This window comes from Mustela erminea, chromosome 1 (genome assembly GCF_009829155.1).
Source record: "Mustela erminea isolate mMusErm1 chromosome 1, mMusErm1.Pri, whole genome shotgun sequence".
In the NCBI taxonomy this organism is placed as follows: domain Eukaryota; kingdom Metazoa; phylum Chordata; class Mammalia; order Carnivora; family Mustelidae; genus Mustela; species Mustela erminea.
In genome coordinates, this window is record NC_045614.1 from 112,921,432 (window position 1) to 112,946,157 (window position 24,726).

The window sequence follows — 24,726 nt, forward strand, 5'->3', positions numbered from 1 at the left end:
TTATCTTGATGAGCACTGAGTGATGTATGGAACTGCTGAATTGTACACCCAAAATGATATAACACTATGTTAACTACACTGAAATTAAAAAAAAGAAAAAGGAGCAGTCTTCCCAAATCCGCTCCCATGACAGGAAGCGGGCATGCTCAGCAGACACCTGGGGGTGAGGACAGCACCACTTGTGGCTCAGAGTTTATTTGAGGTCCCAAGTCCCTTTCATCTGGAAGCAGTACACCAAGGTTTCATCTGTGGCCTTGTGTCCCTTCCTAGCACCCAAGGGGCTTTCACACAGACCTCAGGCTTGGATATAAACTATCAAACTATCAAAATGTAACAACTAAAAATAGGAAAACATACCATAAGAGACTCTTAACCATTGGAAACAAACAGAGGATTGCTGGAGGGGGAAGGGAATGGGGTAACTGGGTGATGTAATGAGCACTGGGTGTTATAAACAACTGATGAGTCAATGAAGTCTACCTCTGAAACTAAAAATACACTATATGTTAATTAATTGAACTTAAATAAAAAATAAATTAATAAATTAAAAAAATAGGAAAACAAATTTAAAAATATCCAAAAGTGTCTGGATTTAAGAGTCAGCCAGTGCACACCTGTATGGCTTTCCAGGTGTTAAAAGAGCAAAATATTTCCAGGGAAGCAGTGAAATACCTGCTGCCCTGGAAATAGTGTCACCTGCCATGCTTTCCTAGGACCCTTTCCCCCAACTCTTGTCCCATAAACCAACAATCTGGCCCAGGAGAGGCTATTGAGTGGGAGGAGTTAATAAGCTCAGGAACTTAGAGTCATAGAAATTCAGCAAGTTAAAGGATGAGTAAAGGTTTTACTTCATTACAGTCCCAGAATCCACTTAGGACAGTGTATCTTGAGCTTCTATCCCAGCAAAGGTCAGTTGGGCCCAATACCATCATCTGGGCTCTGCAGGAATGTGAGACAGGCTGGAGACAGACTGGAGATCGGAGGTGAAGGCAGAGGAAAGGGGAAACCCAGTGTACTTGTATGCAAACAATCTACATCCTCAGCACTCCTTGATCCATTTGAAAGGCTACAGGCTAGCGGCCGTCATTTATAACTTGTGTATATTAATGACATCAAATTTGGCTTCTAGATTCGAAGTCACAAAATTTTCCTGTACCAAGAATTTTTTTTAAATATATGTGGCAAAAGAGAAATAGAAAATACCAATTTCTCCAAATCGAAATGCAACCTTAACATTCTCCTACTCCATAAAGTCGATGTTTGCGTAACAATGTGTGTAGCTCCTGGAATCTTTATCTCAACATAGAACCGCAACAGATGAGATACAACAATTCCAATTTCATATAGGAAATTTATTTTACAGGCCATTGTACTGGGAATTTAGTCTGGAAAATTAGTACACATGTCAAAATCTTAAAAACAGATTTCTCCAAAGTTGCGTGAAATTCCTAGCGCTGCTTGCCATTTCCATCTATTTCCCAAAGTTCCTCCTCTTTGAAAACACTTTATGCTGCTCTTAAATCTAGGCTCACAACAGCTTATTACACTGTATTCGATTCTACTTTATTCTCACTCGTTTCTTTGAACCACAAAACCTCCAGTTTAACTAGCTGAAAGTATTATATATTTGCTAACATAAACTTGTAACATGAACCTAAACTAAAGGAAAAGCCGCTGGAAAGAACATGAGGGAGAAATCTAAGCACTACCTAGAAATAATCTCTGGGCACCAGATGCACATTTGTTCACTTTTATTTTCTGACCATAAACATCCTCACTGAACCAAAGACAAGACATTAAAAACCATCCAACACAAGCAGGACCTGTTTTAGCAGAACACTTGCTGAAAACTTCACGGTATTCCTTTTCATTTTTTAAAATAAAACTACTTGTGAAATGCTGAAACTTTCTTTTAAGTAGGTCTACTTAACACAAGATTTAGCACCCAGCAGGACCTTAATTTAATCCCAGATGGGAATTATTCTCACAATCTTTTTATATTCGAATATATTTTTAAAAAAATTACTTACACCACAGCAAGCCTGAAATCTGGACAGACGGTATGAAACTACCGGCAGCCGGCAGCCGCCTATTTCCTCACAGACTAAACTTTGTTCCCTTCCTGGCTGTTTCTAGATCAGGTCCACACTGATACACATTCAGGGTGGCCTTGGAAGCTACCACCCAGCCGGAGCGAGGTGGGAGGGCTTGTTAATTTAACTACTGCTTGACCGCCACGAATCAGCAGCTTCTTGAAGGTGGAGAGCAACGTATTTCAAGAGACAAATGTAAAGATCACAGTGAAAGCCTGAAGAAACCTCATCGTCTCCGATGGCGGGGCTTTGGTTTCAGAGGGCATTTCTTTCCCATATGTTCCTGGGGGAGAAAAACTAATACAGTCGTCCTCTGAGTTTCAAAAACCGTGCTTTCTCCCTTTCATGAAAGTTTTCTCTCCTCCCCAGAATCTATACATCGTGCAGTCATGGCAAAAAAAGAGGCCAGAAAGTTGCTTCTTTCCCAGAGTCCGCATCAACTTCATTCTCCCTCTTTCATCAGGTAGCAGAACCACACAGAGTTCTGGTTAAACTTAGTTGTTTTCTGACATTGAAACCACCTGCTTCCCTAAGAGTAAAGTGAGAACTTGGATCCCAAATTCTGTTCTGTGCAAGATAAAATGTTCCACTGCTTCATCCCCTTCCACATCCCTAAGCTTCTTTCCCTTCTGAGCTACTGCATTTCTGTAATTTGTAGCATTAGCCGTTGAAGCAGAAACCATTTATTATGCACTTACTGCTCTAATCACTTTATAAACATTATCTCATTCTCTCCTAGGCAACATATTTGGGGATCATCTTCAATTCTTCTTAATCTGTTTCTCTATCCAGTTAGCCCCGTCACGATCCTGGTGATCCCCTGCAATAGGAACGGTGGGAGGCAGGATAATGGTCCCCCACAAAGATGTCCATTTTCTCATCACCAGCATCTGTGAATATGTTACTTTCCACGGCAAAAAGGACTTAGTCAATGCAGTTAAGGTTAAGGGCTTTGAGACAGGGAGATTATCCAGATGGGACCAATCTTTTCACGTAACTCCTTTAAAAGCAGTGAGCTGGGGCGCCTAGGTGGCTCAATGGGTTAAGGCCTCTGCCTTCGGCCTGGGTCATGATCTCAGGGTCCTGGGATCGAGCCCCACATTGGGTTCTCTGTGCAGTGGGGAGCCTGCTTCCTCCCCTCTCTTTGCCTGCCTCTCTGCCTACTTGTGATCTGTGTCTGTTGAATAAATTAAAAAAAAAAAAATCTTTAAAAGCAGCGAGCCTTTCCCAGCTGTGGCCGGAGAGAAGCAATGGGACGACTGGACTTGCTTCTGGTGGTTCTGAAGGGCGGAGGTAGGGGACCTCTAGAAGCCAGAAAAGGCAGGAAAACAGACTCTTCTAAAGCCTCCAGAAGGGGATACAGCCCTGATGATATCTTGGTTTTAGCCTATTGAGATCTGTGATGATTTCTGACCTCACAACTGTAAGGTGATGAAAGTGTGTTATTTTGTTTCAGTCCGCTAAATTTGTGATAACTTGTTATGACAGCAATAGAAAAATAATACAGGTACTTTAATTTCAAAGTTAATTTCCTTTGAAAATATAATATCTAGAACTGAATACTATACTCCAAATGAGTTCTGATGGAACTACTAAGTTCCTTAATCTAATGCTATAATTTTATAAATTAATAAAGGCAACTGAAGATTTCAATTTTAACACATTATATTCTTAAGTTGGTGGACTTTTGTCACACAAACTACGTCAAGCCAGCTGCCCGACTCTACCCTCATTCTCTCTTTCCACTAATTATGGGGATGAAATGTAGAGCTTTATATTCACTTCAATTGAAAAATTTCACCTTATTAGTTTTAGCCCATCCTTCCAAACTGTTAAGATAATGTTCAATCATAACTCTGTACTGGCATAGGAAGTATTCTCTTTAAGTCTAACTTCATTTATTTAATTCCCATGTATTCATCAAATTATTAGTAAACAAATATTGAGCAGCAAAATCAAGAACAAAGTTCTGAAATAGAGTTTTGTTATAAACTGTTATAAACAGTTTTGTTATAAAATACTCTCAGTTTGACATTGATCCATGAATCAAAACTCTCTGGTTACACAAGTTTGATCAGCTACAAAACACTTACTCTCATAAACTTATTTTCAAGTTCTCAAACATATCAAGAGAATAAAATGACTTAATAAAGATGTGTCCACAGCATATTAGAACTCTACTGGAAATGGAGATGTGGTTAGTTTGATAAGAAAGGGGTTTTTTTGGTTCAATGCTGTCTCTTAATGATTAACATTTCCTTTTTTAAGAGTTCACAAACTATCAGTTAATTATTGTTTCCAGAAGTTTACCTGAAGTTAAAGGAAAGTTTATCCAATGGAGGGAAGTGATCATTTCTGTCTCAGAAGGAGAGATGTAAGTGGAAGGGGAAAATGGAGGAACATGATGAAAGAAGGTGTGGTGGAAGGAATGAATACAGTGTGCCCTTGGGAGGGTATAAAAACCAGACTGGTCAGAGCGGTAGTGGTTATGGAAAGTAGTGTGAACTGGGGTTGAAACTATGATGTAAAGTCGTGAAAAAAGGACTAGGCCTTCAACTTAATAAATGAATGCTTTAATAACCTAATTGAAAAATGGGCAAAGTATATGGACAGTTCACAGAAGAAAATGTAAATGGCTCTTAAATATATGTAAAGATGCTCCAACTTACTAAAAAACAAATGCAAACTGAAAGTACAATGACATAATTTTAAACTATACTTTAACCTATCAAATTGGCAAAATTCAAAGTCTATTAAGACACAACATTGGTGGGCGCCTGGGTAGTTCAGTTGGTTAAGCAACTGCCTTTGGCTCAGGTCATGGTCCTGGAGTCCCAGGATCGAGTCCTGCATCAGGCTCCCAGCTCCCAGCTCCATGGGGAGTCTGCTTCTCCCTCTGACCTTCTCGCCTCTCATGCTCTCTCTCACTGTCTCTCTCTCAAATAAATAAATAAAATCTTAAAAAAAAAAAAAAGACACAACATTGGTGAGCTTATGGGTAAATAATGGAGGATAAAGCAGTGGGAACTCTCCAAAATGCAAATTGGCCATCAAATTATGATTGCATATACCCTTCCACCCAGCAATAACTAGACACATATCCACATAAAATGACACATATTCGTGGGTAGTCACTACAGCACTGTTTGCGAAAGTAAAAGATATCAATCAGTGGGGAACTGGCAAATCAAATTGCAGAACAGATACCCAATAGGGTCCTGAATTTTTTCAAAAAGGGAACTTTGTGTTACTGATAAAAAGTGATGAAACTATACCAAGTTAAAAAAAAAAAAAAAGCAGTATATTTAGAATGCAACTATTTGTGTATGTTTGAAAGTGTGTGTGTGTGTGTGTGTGTGTCCTCAGAGAATCTCTTAGGAAGAATATCCAAGAATCCAGAAACATTGGGTTATCTATAGGGAAGAGACAGAATAGATATGGTTCAGAGGTAGGAGGGAAACTTCTATATCCTTTTGTCCTTTTTGAATTCTTGCCAAAATTGGTATTAACTATTTAAAAATTTGACAGATGTGCTAAATAGCAATGTTGCATCCTGGAATAGGAACAGTACAGTAGTAAAAAATCTGGTGAAAACTTAAAAGTCTGGATTTTAGTTAAGAGTCATTCACCGATGTTAATTTCTTAATTTTGACAAATGAGCCATAGTTATGAAAGATGTTAACATCAGGAGAAATTGGGTGAATGTACTATTTTTGCAGCTTTTTAAAAACCTAAAATTATCTCAAAAATAAAAAATTTATTAGAACAAGAGACAAATTGGGGTGTCTGGGTCAGGGATTGGCTCAGTTGGTTAAGTGTCTGCCTTTGGCTCAGGTCATGATCCCAGGGTCCCTGCTCAGTGGTGAGTCTGCTTCTCCCTCTCTGCCCCTCCCTTCAGCTCATGCTTGCTGGCTAGTGCTCTCTCTCTCTCTCTTTCAAATAAATAAAAATCATTTCGAAAAAACAACAGCAAGAAATAAATTAACATTTTAAAACTTATTAGGGTGGCTACAGTGACAATGGCTTGGAGAGAGGAGAGATTAAAACCAAAGATGCCAGATGGGAACCTGTGGGAGTAATCTTGGCATGAGGTATTGGGGTAAAAGTCATGAAAATACAATGAAATGAACTAATGCAGATATGAGATACATTTCGAAAGAAAAAAATGAGCAAAATATTTAGAAGAGCAGAGAGCAGAGATAAGATCAGTGATACCATTGACAAAAGATGAAAATGAGAGGAGGTGGTTTGTTTAAAGAGGAATGAGATTCATTTCATTCATTCATTGAGTATTTGCTGGTATCCCTCTCCCCATGCCAGGCTCTGTGCAAGGCCTTAGGGATATGAGTGAGTTTATAAATGCCAAGTATGAAGTGACCCTAAAATGGCCAAGCTCAACTGTCCAAAAGGCATCTGGATATTACAGGGTGAGTATTTTGGTGAGAAGACAGAACTGGGATAGCTGAAAAAGGTGACAGAGATGGAGGAAGGAGAAGCCAAAACTGAGCCGTGGGCCAGAAACACAATTAGAGTAAAAGACGAGTAGCAAAGACGACAGGGAAGGAATGGTCAAAGGGTACTGAAAATAAGCAGGACAGGGCAATTTCCTGGAAACCAAGACAAAAGAAAGATCAAAGAAGAAGGGTTCCATCAAATGTACTGTTCAAAATATGAATATCTACAAAAATCCACAAGACAGTTAAAAAGGGAGAAATTGCTGACAGCAAAGGAGGTTGCTCAAGAAAACTTTTTGACTTTTCAGGAAAGCCTAAATAGAACCCAGATTTCAGAAGTCACAATTTTCTTACAAGAAAAGCATTTCTAACTTAAAGGCCTTTAGGAAATGGGATTCCATTTATTTTCATGCTTCTCAAACTAAGGTATATGAAACCACAGGGCAGATGTATATGCAACATCAGTCTTATTTGGAGGAAAATATACGGAAACTGAAGAATGCAAAATTTACATGAGCTCTGAAGACAGATCCTAAAATTTCAAGCACAGAATGTCTTTATAGGAGGTCACCTTCCTACTTCTAGAGCTACAGATTCATCCTCCACTTCTAACGCTGAAATGTCACCTTGCTATTGAAATTCAGGATACCTATAATTTAAAAAATAACTTTATGAACTATGGCCTCACATAGCAAATTGTAATAAATAGTTCACATTCCAAGGAGAAAAATAATGAAAAAATCTTGAGTTTATCATATTTACCACTATTTGCTATTGCTATTTATGTAACCATTTATTATTTACCCTTTATGTCTGTAGCTAGAGCTTAATTACATGCTTAGGTTGAAATCACAGTGTTAATTATACTCAAATACTTAATCGGTACTCCTTGAGAATGATGAATACATGATATACTAAGAACCAACCAACACCATATACATGCATACATATATACAGATCCATATTAATTTATATTATACATACTATAAACATAGGCATTAATACAAGAATTGTACAACTAAAACCCTTCCTTATATGTAGTACACAGTATTTCAGTAAAAGGGAAGTACAGTATTCACATGAAATTCTCCCTGTAAATTAAAATGTTACTTTGGTCATCATATACCAGGATAAGCATAAATTTGAAAGCTTTCCCCTGATATTTTCCATCTAATATTCAACAGCCTTGGTCTATAGGCCACAAGGCAGTACTTCCCACCAAGCAAAGATTTTCTTTTTACATCTTTTGTGTGAGAAAGCCGTTAGAGCAGAAACAGTGTCATAATATAGAGGAGCGTCTTGAAAATGTCATGGAAAAACTATGTGGGGTTAGTGATTGTTGTAAGATCGGTTGTCTAGTCTAATGTTATCTGAAGGGAAAAATTATCATTTATTATCTTAATTCTGATACTTATGACACTTTTACTATTTAAAAGAACATCAATTTTAAGAAGAGTCAAAACAAACCAGCTTCTTTTATAAATGTTTGGGTTTTTAAACTAAGAGTTCTATAGAAGACAGCTCTCAGATTGCATCTTATATACATTGTCTCAAGGCTAAGAAATAAAAAGCTAATGCAACACTAAACCTGGAACACAGAATCACAGTTTCCACAAGTATTTCAGCTCAGGCTGTTGGCTTGCATGATTGATAACAACTACGGGGGCATGTTATCATGTCTTAACCTCATCCATGGCCTGTAACTCTCTGCTGTTGTGCTGTAAAGGAATTTTGACCTTATCATATTTTGAGAAAGCAAATCTAAATTGATATCCTAGGGAATAATCAATTATTTTCTTCTCCAACTTGACCTTTATAATCATGAGATTGGTATAATTTTCAAGGATTCCCTTTTCATCTTAAGTATATATTCATGGAATGTGAACTGATACAAGCACTTTGAACCTCAGGTAAATGGAATTATGAATACCACCATGCAATTTGGTATTACTAGAAGAGTTGAAGCATGTTTCTACAAGCAGCAATTCAACTCCCACGGACAAAGCTTCTCAACTGCTATGCCCTGGTGCCCCGGTACACAATGTTAACAGGTTACAGGTGTGCCCAGATATGGATCTCCTCTTCAGCCCTCCAGCCAAGCAGAAGCGCCCAAACCAGAGACATAGCTTCACTCCTTTAATGCAGTATTATGGAACAAATATTTTCTATCATTTTCTATGTGTGCCATGACATGGGAAAGGTTGAGAAACATTAACAGAGAAGCTCTTGCACATGTGTAGAGATATAGATACAGGAATGTATGTATATATAGGAGCAATGTCTGTAGTACCAAAGAACTGGAACATCTCAAATGTCTATCGATCAATTCATCTGCTAATAAAGTTCTGGAATATTTATACATGCAATAGTATACAGCAGGGAAAACCAATGAGCAATAGCTATATATACATTGACATAGACAAATCTAAGACTTTAATGCTGATTAAAAAAAAAAAAGTAAGGCCCAGAAAAATACATACAATATGATTCCATTTTTATCAAGTTCAAAAACACATAAAACTAACCAATATACTGTTTGGGGACACAAAGAGTATTACTAAAAAAAAACACTGGAAAAAGTAAAAAATTATTAACAAAAAATTCAGAATTTTTTGAAAATTCAGAAGAATTGCTCTGAAGAAGCACGAAAAGTTTGGGAGAAGAGAGGAGTCTACAGGAGATATTAAAGGTAAAGATAATAGTGCTTTTTAAAAACTGGGCTACCCTCGGTGATGGGTATCAAGGGGGGCACGGATTGCATGGAGCACTGGGTGTTATACACAAACAATGAATCATGGAACACAACATCAAAAACTAATGATGTACTGTATGTACATAACATAATAAATTTTTAAAAACTGGGCTATAGGGAAACAAATGTTTTCCATAGTTATTCCACAAACCTTATGGCTATTTTATAGACATTTGTTATCTACTCAATATTTAATGAGCATCTTTTATAAAAGCTCTACTTTGTCCAAAAGTAGTGAGTGCACCTGCAATCCCTGCAACAGTATGAGGGGCATGGAACATTTAGGACAGAAAGCAGGAAATTATACATGATGTTGCAGGTCAGACATGGAACCTTTCACAAAGGTCCTACAGACTCACACAGGAGTGATAAAAAATTTGAAAACTATACAATAATTAAAATTAAAACTAAATTTAATATGCTATCATTTTATGATATACCATATATGTAAATTTTAGCATTAACCAAAATGTGGATTTAAAGAATCAGGACTGAATACACTGCCAGCCTATGGATGAAAAACTCCTCTTGCAATTTTCTGAACAGTCAACGTTTCATTGTGTATTTAGACCACACAAAAGACATTTACAAAATGACAATACTTAATTCATCATGTAGATCCAGCAATGTTTGCTTAGTCAAATGCCTGTCTGTTTGTCAATGTCATTGAAGGGCAGGTTTATAAAACTTCAAGAGTAAGAACTGGGTCTGTTTCAACTGATAGGATTACCAAGGAAAGCACAATGAAAACATTTTAAGAATTCCTGTATTTTAAGGGCTAGACAGTGGAAAGCCATTTTTCTAAGCACTGGATATTCTGCCAATGCAGAGGAGCTATAATACATCACAAAGATAGCAACGTAACCTCCAAATTAATTAAATTTATTATTTTTGATTTGAACTATAAAAGAAATCCAGCCTGAGCTCTCCCTTTAAAAAAAACAACAACAAAACATCTAACAGCAGATAGGTTAATGTTTACACAAAGGCAATTTTTTTCGCTTTGTTATTTTTTTTTCAAGTCTGAATGGGTGAATGACCTTGCTGGAATTCCCCGTCAGGTCTCGAGTATCTATCTGGAAGTTTCAAACAGAAACTACTTTCACATGATACACTAGAAAGGTATGCCAAGTGGTATCTGTTTCTGCACCTTGAACCTGGGTGATATTTAACAAACGAATCAATAAACTTTACACCAAATGAAAGGCTTCTTTTTCCCCTTAGGCCATTTAAGGAAAGATCTTTTCTTTAAACATATTTGGCATTATATATTTATAGGGTCAATTATACACAGAAAACCTTCACATATTTACCCAATTCAAGAAATCTGCCCTTGATACAGCTTCAAGCTTTCAAAGACAGGTCAATTTTTAAGCATGTCAAACACTGAAAAAATCAGGCCAAAGTGAGACTCTGAGCCAAGAATTAATTCCTGTTAACTAGTGAACATTAATTATACGAATAGCATAACTACCTTAAAATCTAGGTAATATAAAGCATTTCTTTTTTTTTTTTTTGCTTTATTTTGGAATTTTTTAAAACACCTATTTTCACTGAGAGGGAGTTCTCTCAGATGTATTGTGAAAGGCTTACAGGGAAACCTGTCTCTTCCAGTGTGTGGCGCTTACAAAACTAACTCGAAACCACCAAAAATCAATAGAGTCATAAGCCGATGGTGGGGATGATTTAGAACAGACACAAAAGATTCGCCCAACAAAAAAATTTCCCCACACCCCTTAGCTTCACCGTTGGCACTTCTTTCCCTTACTTTCAGAAGATGAAAGTACAATTACGTTGCCTGGGATTTTTAGCCCAGTCATCTATCCTGCTTTCCAAAGCTGGCTCAGGACAGATTAAAAACGAAACATTTCATAATCTGAGTTTCTACAGAATTGATCGGTGTCTCAGAAATTAAGATGAAGGGTAGAGCGAATGGGGAAAGGCTATATCACAGCAAGTTCAGCAGAGGAAGATTGCATTTGAACACTGTCCCTAGATGATCTCTATACCATGTTATAACATGCCTGGAATCGTCTCAATAGTACAGGTTCTTAGAAGAATGTTATTAGTTCATTATTATGACATCACAATAGTTATAGGACAGAATTAGAGGCCGTTCAATTGTTCCTTCTGCCCAAACTCAGAATGTTTCCTGTCTACCTATTTCTGGTTAGGGAAGAACAGTGACTGGGATAGTAAATCAGTGCAACCCTGATTTTTCAAATGAAGCTGGAATAAAAATGTGATGGCTCGGGGCAGGGAGGGAAGAACACTTAGGTAATCAATTTGCTTTCTTTCAAGGACTTCCCCCTTCCATCTCCACCTCCCTACTCCCTTTTAGTTAGCAAAAAGAAAAAAATTGCTATTAGTTATGTAGTATAAATAATTCATAATTATGTCCTAACCTTTACATTCCAAAATGCTTTTTTCAAAAGAAATACAATATAGACAGATGTCTTATAGGATATTGGTAAAAGCCATGGCATTTCGGGGGAGGGAGGGGATTTCAAGAACACCACTTATACTTTTTAATATATTTTGGCTCAAATATATTTATAACTAAAAAATCCCTGATCGAGTTATTTTGCAAAATACAAATGTAAGCCATTCAATGCAAAGATTTGTATGTGATGTTATTTATCAAACAGTAAACTCTTAAATGCAAAAATAAGAAGTATTTTGGCTTCTAGAATACAATTTCATTTTCACAAATAAAGGAAAATATACTCAGTGCCTTTTTTTGTTGTTTAGGGCTTTCTCTTTTTGACCTCCTTCATCCTAATGACTCCCAGATTGACGTCTTCTGCTCAGAACTCTCTTCTCTTCCATGGATAATTTTGAAAATTCTTAACAACACAGTGATAGCTAATATATATTAAGTCAGACATTGTTCTGAACACTTTACCTAATCAATTCAATCCTCACAACCACCCTGGGAGATACTTCCAGTTTAAAAATATGCCGTTACAGGGGCGCCTGGGTGGCTCAGTGGGTTAAGCCTCTGCCATCAGCTCAGGTCATGATCTCAGGGTCCTGGGGTGGAGCCCTGCATAGGGCTCTCTGCTCAGCAGGGAGCCTGATTTCCCCCCCACCCCCCGCCTGCTTGTGATCTCTCTCTGTCAAATAAGTTAAAAAAAAAAAAAAAAAGATTTCTTTGGGGCGCCTGGGTGGCTCAGTGGGTTGGGCCTCTGCCTTTGGCTCAGGTCATGATCTCAGGGTCCTGACCGAGCTCCGAGTTGGGCTCTCTGCTTGGCAGGGAGCCTGCTTCCCCCGCCCCTGTCTGCCTCTCTGCCTCCTTGTGATCTCTCTCTCTCTGTCAAATGGATAAATAAAATCTTAAAAAAAAAAAAGATATGCCATTATCCCCACTTCACAGATTAAGACCTGGAAGCAGAGGTGGTTAATATCCCATTTGCAACAGGGTACAATAGCAAAATGTGTGTTTTAATCAAATCATTTGGTTTTCCTTTCTGGTTTTTTATTTTAATTTCTTTAGGAAGTATTCCCAGAGGAATGATACATGGAGGAAAGGGATATGTGATTTTGTTATTTTCATTATGTATCTCCATGGTTTTTTCCCAAGATTTTCATAAGGTAGTGGTTCTCTCAACTTACTGTCTGCACCAACAGCATCATCATTACATGGGAACTTGTTAGAAATGCACATTATCAGGTCCCACCCAGACCTTCTGAATCAGAAACTCTAGGGTAAGGCCCAACAACACGTGTTTTTGTTTAACATATGTGTATACACACACACACACACACACACACACACACACACACACATCTGCTTTTTGTTAAATTCCTCCTCTGGGGTGATTCTGATGCATATTGGAATTTGAGGATCACTGTTCTAATGCATAATGTAGGCTTCAGTTATGAAAAAGATCCCATTTGGCCACATACTTCATATACTGAGATATAACTGAGTATTTTTTTACTGATTTTATTGCATCTCTTGGAAAGGGACATTCACTTGCATTCATGCCATAAACATTTATTCAGTACCTACCGAGTGCTTGAGAATGAGTGCTTGAAGAACTAAGAATCTAGTTAGGCAGAAATTTAAGTTACAATGCCAGGTAGTAATTCCCTGTGAGAGATGCACATGATGCTGGTAGATTAAGGACTGTGTCTTGATCTCTTAGGAATTCCTACACTCGTCTGTATCATCTGAGAAACATTATTTTATGCCAATATGTCCTACCATCCCCAACCCAGAGACCCAGGCCCCAAATACGGGCATTAGCATAGCAGCACTCCCTGCCAACCAGTGATTAACAAACTCAGGTAATTCCTCTGTGGTTAGAATCCAGAGTCTGTGTAAAGAAAGGAGCCAGTCTCTGGCGCTTCCTAAGAGTCTGAAGAGCTTTCCTATTCTAGTCCACAGGGAACTTGACAATAATTCACCCTTTTCCCACCACTGTCTCACGTTTTCCATGATTCTGCCAGATATTTTCCAAAATATAAAACTTTCAAACAGCTTCTGTACCCTTCCAAGTTCACCCATTCTCTTCAATACTTTAATCACTATTCTGAATCTAGTGTTTATCATCCCCCCAAAGGTATTATTTTTCATCTTTATGATAATGTATAAGATGATTTTTTTTTTTAAGAGAGAGAGAGTACGCGCGTGCATGGGCCATAACAGTGGTGGGGGGAGGGATAGAGGGAGAGTGAAAGAGAGAATCCTAAGCAGGTTCCACGCTCAGTGCAGAGCCGCTGCAGGGCTTGATCTCACATCCCTGAGATCAAGACCTCAGTGGAAATCAAGAATCGGAAGCTTAACTGACTGAGCCACCCAGGCGCCCCGAAACTCATTTTACTCAACATTCTTTTTTGAGATTGACCCATGTTGAGGGAGGAAGTCTACAATGTATTGGTGAATTTATGCCAAAGAATGAATAGTCCAACAAAGTTCATCCATCCATTTCCCTCTTAATAAATGTTTAGGCTGTTTCTTTTTTCATTTTCTTTTAAAATATTGATATTGATGCAATGAACATTTTAATAAATTACTGCAGCAACCACAAAGGCCACCCCGCATTTTTTAAAAATGTGTTTGAATCTTCTCCTTCCCCCTTTTTATAGTTTATATTTCTCTGCTAAGATTCTTCATCTGTTCATGCAAATGTCCCACCTTTTCCACTAAGAGTAACATATTAATCATAATTAAATACATTTATATGTTTAACATATTAATCATAATTAAAGTTCCTGTCAGAGAATTCTAACATGAGTCATCTCTGGGTCTGGGTTTGTTCATTGCTTTATAACTTAAAGATGCGTGGTCATTTTTTTCACATATTTTAAAATTTTGGAATGCCACACACTGCCTATAGAATAACCATGCCAACTGGGGAAAAGAACAGTAACTCATGGAAGTGTGCATGCCTGTTCTTCTGTCCTACAGGCAGGTATTCTGCAAGTCCAGAGAAATAATCTGGTCAGTGGCTGAGCGGGTTTTATTGTTGCTGTAGTTCCCTTCTGTTCCACCAGCGGTGAGCACCTGCTGCTCTGTGCTTTGTGTGGGACCCAGGATACCCACTTTTCTCTCAGTATTCCTGCTCCACACTCCGTTCTCGGTAGTCACTGCAGGTCTACGCCACAGAAGGGGTGCTTTCACCACATCCTTGTCCCTCCTGAAGAGGCAGACTGTTGTTCATTACTCAGTGTTAAGTGTCTTGGTTCTCTTGCTTCAGCCTCCATCTTAGGCAGGCCCTATTTCCTATGCCTTGGGTATGGGGCTTTCTATATCTCCTCCCCAACTCCCTGTGGCAGTGAGACTCTGCCTTGTATCTGTAGGGGAGCACTGCACAAAACCCTCCAACATCCCAGGTCCCACACTAACTACAAGGTAGCTGCAGCTACTGGTGGAGAGTTTCCCATACTTCCCCAGCAGAGAGAGCTTTTGCTTCCACCTTACTCTCAAAAGCAATGAATCTTTGTCTGGACCCTGAAAAAGGAAGAGTTTCCTGTCCCTCCCCTGGTGGCTTAAGATTTTTGCTTCATATAAGAAAATGATTGGTAATGTGGACTGGGTATTTGTTTATCTATTTATCTATCTATCTTAAAGATTTATTTATTTATTTTAGAAAGGGGGAGGGAAGAGGGAGAGAAAATCTTAAGCAGACTCCATGCTGAGTGCTGAGCCCCAAGCAGGGCTCAGTCTCACAACCCTGAGATCACAACCTGAGCCAAAACTAAGAATCAGACACTCAACCAACTACACCACCCAGGTACCCCGTGTAGGGTTTTTAAACTATGTGTCCTAAAGCCTGGCTCTCTCTAATCTATCTTGCCCTCAATTCTTTTATGAGCGTTGATAGAGGCTATTGTAGGTGCAACTGTGTTCCTTCCCAAAAGATAAATTGAAGTTTTAATTCCTGGTATCTGTGAATGTGACTTTATTTGGATATAGGCTCTTTGCAGATATAATCAAGTGAAGATGAAGTCATACTAGAATAGGGTGGGGGCCGTAATCAAACATGACTAGAATCCTAACTAGAAGAGAAAACATGGAAGCCCCAGACCTCATTTCCGCACAGAGGGTCAGCAAGATGGCTGATTAGGACACCCTAGAGCTAGCTCCCCTAGAAAGACACTAACTTAACAATAATATATGGTCTAAAAAGCCTGTATGTGGCCTTCAAAAACCAGTTAAGAAGCTGTGGTATCTCAGGCAAGCTCAATATCAAGAACAGTCACATTGAACGGGAAGATTTCATTTCACCTGTTAAAGCCCTTCCCCCAAGCTGGCACACTTCACCGTGATCAGGAGTAAACACCCAAATCATAGCTTCGCCATCAGGATAAGAGCAGAGTATTTTCTCCATGTTCCAGGTATTTGGGAGACTGCCCAAAAGACCGATTTCTCTCTCATTTGGCTTGGAATGCTGAGGAAACTAGGTATACTTTGGATGCCTGGGGGCTGGTGAGTACATGGGAGAACACAGAGGGGAGATGCAGAACAGACCCAGAAAACCTGCAGTCTCCCTGAGGAACACCAGAGGGAGCAAATGATGACCAACTCCTATAAAAGCAACTGGAGAACTCAAATTGGGAAGGCACATACACAGGCCCAGAGAAAGCACATGTCTTTACTGGGTTTGAGAAGTCCTCAGAATCTTTAATAAGGTTAATTCATGAAGGTCTTCCCCTGTTGAACCCAGTCCACAGAAATGAGAAAGGTGGTTGTTTTTCTGAATGCACAAATTCCAGCAAAATAAATAAGGCAAATGAAGAAATAGGGAAACATGGCCCAGTCAAAGGAACAAAACAAACCTCCAAAAACTGACCCAAAAGGAATGAAAGTTCATGAATTACCTGACAAACAATGCAAAACAATCATCTTAAAGATGTTCAATGTGCTAAGAGAAAGCACAGCTAACTAAAGGAAATTAGGAAAATGGTGCATGAACAAGAGTATCAACAAAGAAAGTATAGAAAAGAACCAAAACAAATGGGAAAATTCACAAATATGTGGAAATTAAACAACACACTCTCAACCATGGGACAAAGAAAACAAATCACATGAGAAATTAGGAAATATTTTGGGACAAATGGAAACAGAAACACAACATACCAAAATTTATGGGATGCACAAAAGCAGTACTAATAATGGAGTTTACAGCAGTAAATGCCCTCATTAAAAGAGAAGAAAGATCTTGGGTGCCCAGATGGCTCAGTTAGGCATCAGACTCTTGATATCAGCTCAGGTCTTGATCTCAAGGTTGTGAGTTCAAGCCCTGTATTGGGCTTCATGCTGGGTGTGGAGCCTACAGGAGGAAGGAAGGAAGGAGGAAGGAAAGAAGGAAGGGAGGGAGGAAAGAATGGACAGAAGAAGGGAGGAAGGAAAGAAAGGAAGGGAGGAAGGAAGGAAGATCTCAAATCATTAACTCCACTTTAGGGGCGCCTGGGTGGCTCGGTGGGTTAAAGCCTCTGCCTTTGGCTCAGGTCATAGTCTCAGGGTCCTGGTATCGAGCCCCGCATCAGGCTCTCTGCTCAGCGGGCCCGCCTCCTCCTCTCTCCCTGCCTGCCTTTTGACTACTTGTAATCTGTCTATCAAATAAATAAATAAAATATTTTAAAAAAACACAAAAACTTCACTTTACACCTCAAAGAACTAGGACAAGAACAAATTAAACCCAGTTAGCAAGGGCACCTGGGTGGCTCAGTTGGTTTGGCATCTGTCTTTAGCTCAGGTCATGATCCCAAGGTCCTGGGATTGAGTCCCGTGTCAGGCTCCCTACTCAGCGGGGAATCTGCTTCTCCCTCTCCCCCTGCCTGCGGCTCCCCCTGCTTGTGCTCTCTCTCTCTCTCTCTCTCTCTGTGAATAAAATCTTTTAAAAAAATAAAAAATAAATAAACCGAGTTAACAGAAGGAAGGAAACAATACAAATTAGTGCAGTAATAAAATAGACAATATAAAAATTTTTAAAAATCACTGAAATGAAGAGCTGATTTTTTTAAAAGATCAACAAAATTGGCACATCTTAGCTACACAAAGAAAAAAGAGAGGGGCACCTGGGTGGCTCAGTAGTTGAGCACCTGCTTTCAGCTCAGGTCATGATCCTGGGGTTCTGGGATAAAGTCCCACATTGGGCTCCCTGATTGGTGGGGAGCCTGCTTCTCCCTCTCCTGCTTACCCTGCTTGTGTTCCCTCTCTCGCTGTCCCTCTCTGTCAAATAAGTAAATAAAATCTTAAAGAAAGAAAAAAGAGAAGACTCAAATAACAAAAATACAAAATGAAAGTAGAGACATCACAACTGATACCCCAAAATAAAAAAAATCAGAAGAGTACTGTGAACAATTAGACACCAACACGTTGGATTATCTGCCCCCATGCTTTAATAAACCCACCGATTTGCACCAAAAAAAAAAAAGAACAGAAAAAAGAAATGGAAACATGTAATTTATCAAGACTGAATCTTAAATAAACAGAAAATCTGAACAGACCTGTAATTAGTAAGGACATTAAATCAATAATCATAAACTTCCCAAAAGATAAACACCCAGGACAATATGGCTTCCCTTAAGAATTCTACCAAATATTCAAAGAATTAACACCAATCTTCAAACTCCTCCAAAAAATTGCAGACTCATGAAGCCAGCATTTCCCTAATATTGAAATGAGGCAAAGATACTATAAGAAAACCACACAATACCTCTGATGAATAATGATGTAAAAAACCTCCACAAAATAATTTTCTGTTACTGAGATGGAAAAACTAAAAAGTTTAATAGGAAGGAAGATTAGGAGTTCAATTTTGAAGATGTTAAGTTTGAGATGAATATTAGGCATATAAATGGAAATGTTAAGTTGGCAGTTAAATGTACAAGTCTGGTGTTCAGAGGAAAGGCCTAAGCTGGAGATAAAGATTTTCAAGTAAAGATGGTATTAAAGCCTTGAGAGTAGTAAGATCATCAAGAGAAATGAGTCTAGGTAGAAAAAAAATAAGGTCATAGGATTGGGTTCCTAGGGCACTCCAGTGTTTAAAGGTCAAGAAAATGAGGAGAAACCAACTGAGAAGACTTGAAGGAATAGTCAGAGAAGGAAGAACGCCCAAAGGCTGTGATATTTTTGCCAAGAGACCAAATAACCTATTTCCAGAAAAGTAAAGTGATTATCTATGTCAATACTGCACAAATTATTTAACGACACATTCAATTTGGTACATATGTACCAATTTTGGAATAGTTTTAACATCTACCTTCACCAAGAGATATTGGATAAGAATTTTATTGATAATCAAGATTTATTTACTTAAAGTATATCAAATACTGTTGTAGAATATATTATGCATGAGAATACATCTGTATATATTTATTTTTATTTTATTTATTTATTTATTTTTAAGATTTTATTTATTTATCAGAGAGAGAGGCGGGAGAGAGCGAGCACAGGCAGACAGAATGGCAGGCAGAGTCAGAGGGAGAAGCAGGCTCCCTGCTGAGCAAGGAGCCCGATGTGGGACTCGATCCCAGGACGCTGGGATCATGACCTGAGCCGAAGGCAGCTGCCCAACCAACTGAGCCACCCAGGCGTCCCAGTATATATTTATTTTTAAATCAGGAAGAACATTTCCTAAAACACAATTCCCAGGGTTATTAAGATTTTCTGGGTAAAAAAGAGTTCTGGCCACACATAAGTCTGGAAAATACTAATTCGCATTATAAATTTTCAAAAATAATGCAAAATTTTCCAAACTTCTGTCAATTCAGAACCCTTTTGGGTTACTGAGTCTCTTTTAGTTGTGTCAGGCATTCTGACTGACATCATTTGGGAAATTCCGAAAGTGTGGACATATTCTTTGTCCTCACTGTAACAAAATAATTTCGTGTCAGCAAAGAAGTTAGAGGATATTTTCTTTCTGTCACTTCAACACTTACCGAAAACAAGATCTTTCTGCTTCTATACCATTGCATGCTAGAAGATATGATGACCTTTGCATTATTTTTTACAAGGATGGTTCTGTCTGTTCTTAGGTTTTCTGTAGCTCATTAAATGTCAAAATGAAGAAACCTGATTTCTTTAAAAATTAATCTAAAGTTCCAGCAAATAAATATGTAAAGTACACTCAATTAATACATGTTTGTTAGAATAATGTAGATTTGTAGATTAAACATAACCCAATATGATCATTAATCAGCCACATGTTCTATACAATGCTTTTGATAAAAATCACTTTTCCTTTAGAGGAGCTGTTCTGTGGTTTTCTTATGTCTCCTCATATTCTTTCTTTGAAATATGTAGAACATAAATGATTTTTTTAAAATACACATTTTCCTTATTTCTTTGAAAGTCTAATGTTGTTTAGATCTCCTCTCCCAATCCTAAAAAATAGGTCAGGAAGGACGATTTTACTTCAAAAAGCATTGTTTATCTCCAGATCAGAGAAAAAAAAGAAAGAAAATTCAAACAAGAACACATTTTGCTAGTAGAGCCCCACCTAGCTAAATAGTTTCATCTTTTGCTTCAAAATACCAGCTCTGTTGAAAGAAGTGCTGCAGTTAACCCCAAGGCCTGCAGTCCACGCCCACCCACATCCCTGCTTTCTCTCTGACCTGCAGGGAATTCCACACTTCTGACTCAGTTTTAAATGAAGAAGACAGGACAAAATTAGGAAAGCATACATTCCCATGAGCACAAAGGCAGGTACTGTATAATGTCCCATTTAACTTCACAAACACACCGCGCACAAGGTAGCTCTCATTCTATTACTATATTGCTGAGAGTTCTTGAAATCTAATTCACCTGCTTTACTCCCAATCCTTCACCCCAATTCAGTTATTGATTGTATAACTCTTTTTTCCCCAATTTTATTGATATAATTGGATATAACCTTGCATTGGTTAAAGTGTATGACATAACAATCTGATCTATATATATACTGTGGGATGAAAACTCTATTTCTAAGTTGCCCTTCTCTAAAAGGAGGCCACAACCACTGGAATCTCATATCATCTTGTGATTAGAGTCAGAGAAACTATAGAGTAATGAATGTCCTAGTTGGTATCTCTGACAGTGGACTTTTTTTTTTTTTTAAGATTTTATTCATTTATTTGACATAGAAAGAGATACAGCAGGAACACAAGCAGGGGGAGTGGGAGAAGCAGGCTTCCCACCAAGAAGGGAGCCTGATGCTGGGCTTGATTCCAGGATCCTGGGATCATGACCTGAGCAGAAGGCAGGCACTTAATGACTGAGTCGCCCAGGTGCCCCGACAGCAAACTTTTAAAAAATATTCCATTACTATGTTTGAAACAACCTTGTAAATGTCCTGTACACAATGTAAGTAGTGGCGGTCAGCCATGACTGTCATCTCTCAGATGTAGCAGAGGCTTGAATATGAATAGACTACTCATAAACTATTCATGTTTTATACCAAGAGAGAATTTCCTTATACACATAGCAAATTCTTTGTAGAACAGTCATTTCATGACTTCCTGTAGTTAAAGTGAATAGGTTTTCTGCATTTCTATGTAAGACTCAACTGTCTGTGATGACCTGTACCATAGAACAAAGGTCCAGTGATCATTTCTGAGCAGGTTAATTCTTTAACAAAGCAAATTTCAACCTGCCTTTAGCCAGCCACTATGGAGGATAGTCTATGTCTTAATTTTATTCTGTTTAATGTTACTAGACATTCTCTTTCTTTTGTTCTCTTCATGTCTTCATCTCATTGTACCATATGCGTTCTAGAAGCTACTTCAAATATTTTTTAGAACAGCATAAGATATAAACTTACCTTTTAAAATCATTTTAAAACCTTTTAAAATCATTTAAAAAACTCATCTTTTAAAATCATTTAAAAACCTTAAGTCCCAATAATGGGTTATAGGTCTTATTGTCCCATATATGTACCTGTGAATACAAGTTGAATTCATTCATTTAATAAATATGTTCTAAGTACCTACCATGTGTCAAGCACTGTTCTGGGTGCTAGAGAAAACAAGGGTGAATATTATGTCAGTCAGAGGTAAGGACCATGAGAAAAATAAAGCAGGGAAAGGAAACAGAAATGCCATGGAATGGTGATAAGGTTACAATTTTAAATAAGGTGATCAGAGAGAGCCCCCCCCTTACTGAGGTGACAAATCATGGTTGGAAGGATCTGAAGATGAGGGATTAAACCACAGAGATATCTAAAGCAAGAGCCTATCAGGCATAGGGAATATCAAGCACAAAATTCCCAAGGCAGATGAGAAATTTGAGGTTCTGAGGATAAGCTAGGAGACTGGAGTGGCTGGGGTGGACAGTCAGATGATCCAGAGATGAGGGGAGAGTAAAGGCAGATCAGGTAAGGCCCTAGAGACCATCATAAGGACTTTGGCTTATATATGGAATGAGATGAGAAGCAACTAGAAAGTTCTGAAGAGAAGTTACATAATCTAGAAGAATGTACAGTACCTAAAATGTCTAAATGAAAAGAGAAGCATTAGTCTGCAAATATTTACTGAATACTATTTACTAGGATTTTCCTAAGCACTGGGAATATAGTGGCAAATAAGAGACACATCAGTCCAACTTTATTGTTATGGGTGAGAGTATTAACAAATGATTAAGCAAATAATTACAACTACATAGGATATGACAGCTGGGTGATTCTGGAAAAAAAATTTAGGAAGTCTAATCTAGTCTGGGCTATAGGGGAAGGCTTCTTGGAAGAAAAAGATATTTAAAGTGAGATTGGAAATATAAGTAGGAGCAAGTTAAAAGGGATAACAGGGACAAGAACACTCCCAAGCAGAAAGTACCTGCAAAAATCACTGAAGACCACCCCCGCCAACTCCGCCAAAAAAGGTATCTTCAGGGAATTGAAGACCACTGTAGCTGGAGTTAATTAAGTAGGCAAAGAACAATGCCTGAAGCGTTGGGGTTGAATTCTAAGGGCAATAAGATACCAACAGTTTAAAGCAGGAGCTCAAGACGATTAAGATGTCATTAAGATGACTCTAAAGCAATGAGCTTAGAGGAGGAAGGAGTAAGTACAAGAGGTCAGTTGGCAGCTTTCGTAGAAGTGGGGGCAAGATTAACAGTAGTGTAAAGAAGGACATGGATAGCTTGAAAAGATACTTAGGAGGTAGGAAAGACAGAATGTGATGATGGGTTAGAGTCATGAGAGGTGGGAAAGAAGGTCCAGAATAGCTGAGGTTGCCTAACCACTTTTCTTGACCTTTCTGGATAGACGGATCTATCTTTTTCACCAAGGGAAGGAAGATACCATTGTGCTTCTTCTGGGGGGAGGGACAAAAAAAGTTGATTGTATATGCTGATAATCCTTTATGCCATCACTGCCAATTGTCATACACAAAAGAGCCTCAATTTGCACAATTTATGCAATTTGTTCTGTTTCCACCAATGTATGAACCTTGGCTATGGCTGCTCAGAAAAATGAACCAGTTGGATTCTACCTCTGAAATCTTCTGGTAAACATTCATGTTGTTAGTACTATATAGATTTATATAATTTGTCAGCAAGGGACATCAGTATGTTCTACAGCATTCCATCGAAGCTTATGTAAGTAATCCCAAGGCACCAAATACAAATTTTCAGTATTCTACAGCACTGAAGAATTAGTTCTTCACCAATGAATTCAAATGTAAAACCCATGGAAGTAGCCATTCCCTCTTGTTCGTGGACACTAGAAAAGCCACTTATTCCTAACCAATGCTGTCACCAAAAAGGTGGATATCTTTTTTTGGGAAAACAGTTGAATAAGTTAATACCAGTGACTTATTTATCTTAAATCATTAAAGATAAATTCAGTTACTCAAAGAAAGAAAAACTGGCATTTTCTCTCCTAGAGATCATCAAACTCCTGGTCATGCTAACTATATTCTCTATAGCCATTCTCCACAGAGTCCTCAAACATTACTAAACTAAATGGGATTTTTTGCAAGTGAGTGGGGTTTTTTCTCATGAGGTAAGAGAGATAAAAGCAAAAAAAAAAAAAAAAAAGTTAAAAGAAAAAACATTTGATAGAATCTTTCTACTATTATGAGGTTGAACCAACCTGACATGTTTTAATAGTCTGGGCATCAAAGTGGATGGTTATTAGATACTAAATAAAATACTCAGAGGCCCAGTGGCTTTCTCTATGCTCTGAAATTACAAAATCTCACCAATGAGACCAGAAGTCAAACTGATATTTACTGTCAATTCCTTTGTCACAAGCAGTAGTGGTATGAAGTGAAAAGAAACAGTCTCCTAAGAACCCAGATGCATAGGAAAGCATTAGTACTAAAGTAACACACCTGGATCAGCAACTGCAACTCATAGGAAAAAAAATGCATTTTATTTAATGACCAAGTACATAAATACAAACACACACACATTCACACATACATATAACTACAACACACTCACTCTTACCAGGTGGGATGCAGTATGAAATGTTCTGCTCTACACTTCTTCATTTAAAAAAAAATGCTGGTCACAACTTAGTAAACAAAGGTTGCAAGCCATGAACACAATTACAGCATATAATTGCTCTAGAGCAGTATAAATGCCAACTTAAATTTTTAGGGAAATGTATAGTCTTCATCCTTCTTAGAATTAGCCCACAAAAATACTCTGTATACTCAGAAAAAACAAAAATTAACACAGCCTTGTTTCCATGTATCCAGCCTAGACAAGGTGCTCGCTCAGTGTGCTTAAATCATCTACCTTCCCACACCTGAGAGCAGAGGAAATGACTTATAACAGGACTCTGTGTCTATACCGCACATTTTAAATAAATGTCCTTTTTACATATATTGTTTCATTTGACCCTCACAACAACCCTGTGAGGTAGGCAGGGGAAATAATATCAGATTTACTTTACAGATGAAATTAAGGTGCAGAGAAGTTATGTGACCTTCTCAGGCAGACAATAAGAACCACTAACTTTTAGGTAGAGGGCTCTTTTCTCTAAACCAC

General features: G+C 38.1%; 1 protein-coding gene across 4 annotated transcripts in view; it reads right to left on the reverse strand.

The window, feature by feature from the left end:
• MAP3K13 (mitogen-activated protein kinase kinase kinase 13) overlaps positions 1-24,726 on the reverse strand; it is a 168,626-nt gene that overhangs the window by 135,184 nt on the left and 8,716 nt on the right. For 2 of the 4 annotated variants that reach the window (XM_032338448.1, XM_032338430.1), the window contains exon 1: positions 2,031-3,124. The exons of the other annotated variants lie outside the window; for them this stretch is intronic. The gene's annotated coding sequence lies outside the window, so the exon portion shown is untranslated. Of the gene's footprint in view, positions 1-2,030; positions 3,125-24,726 lie in introns of those variants that run through there. 4 annotated transcript variants of the gene reach the window in all.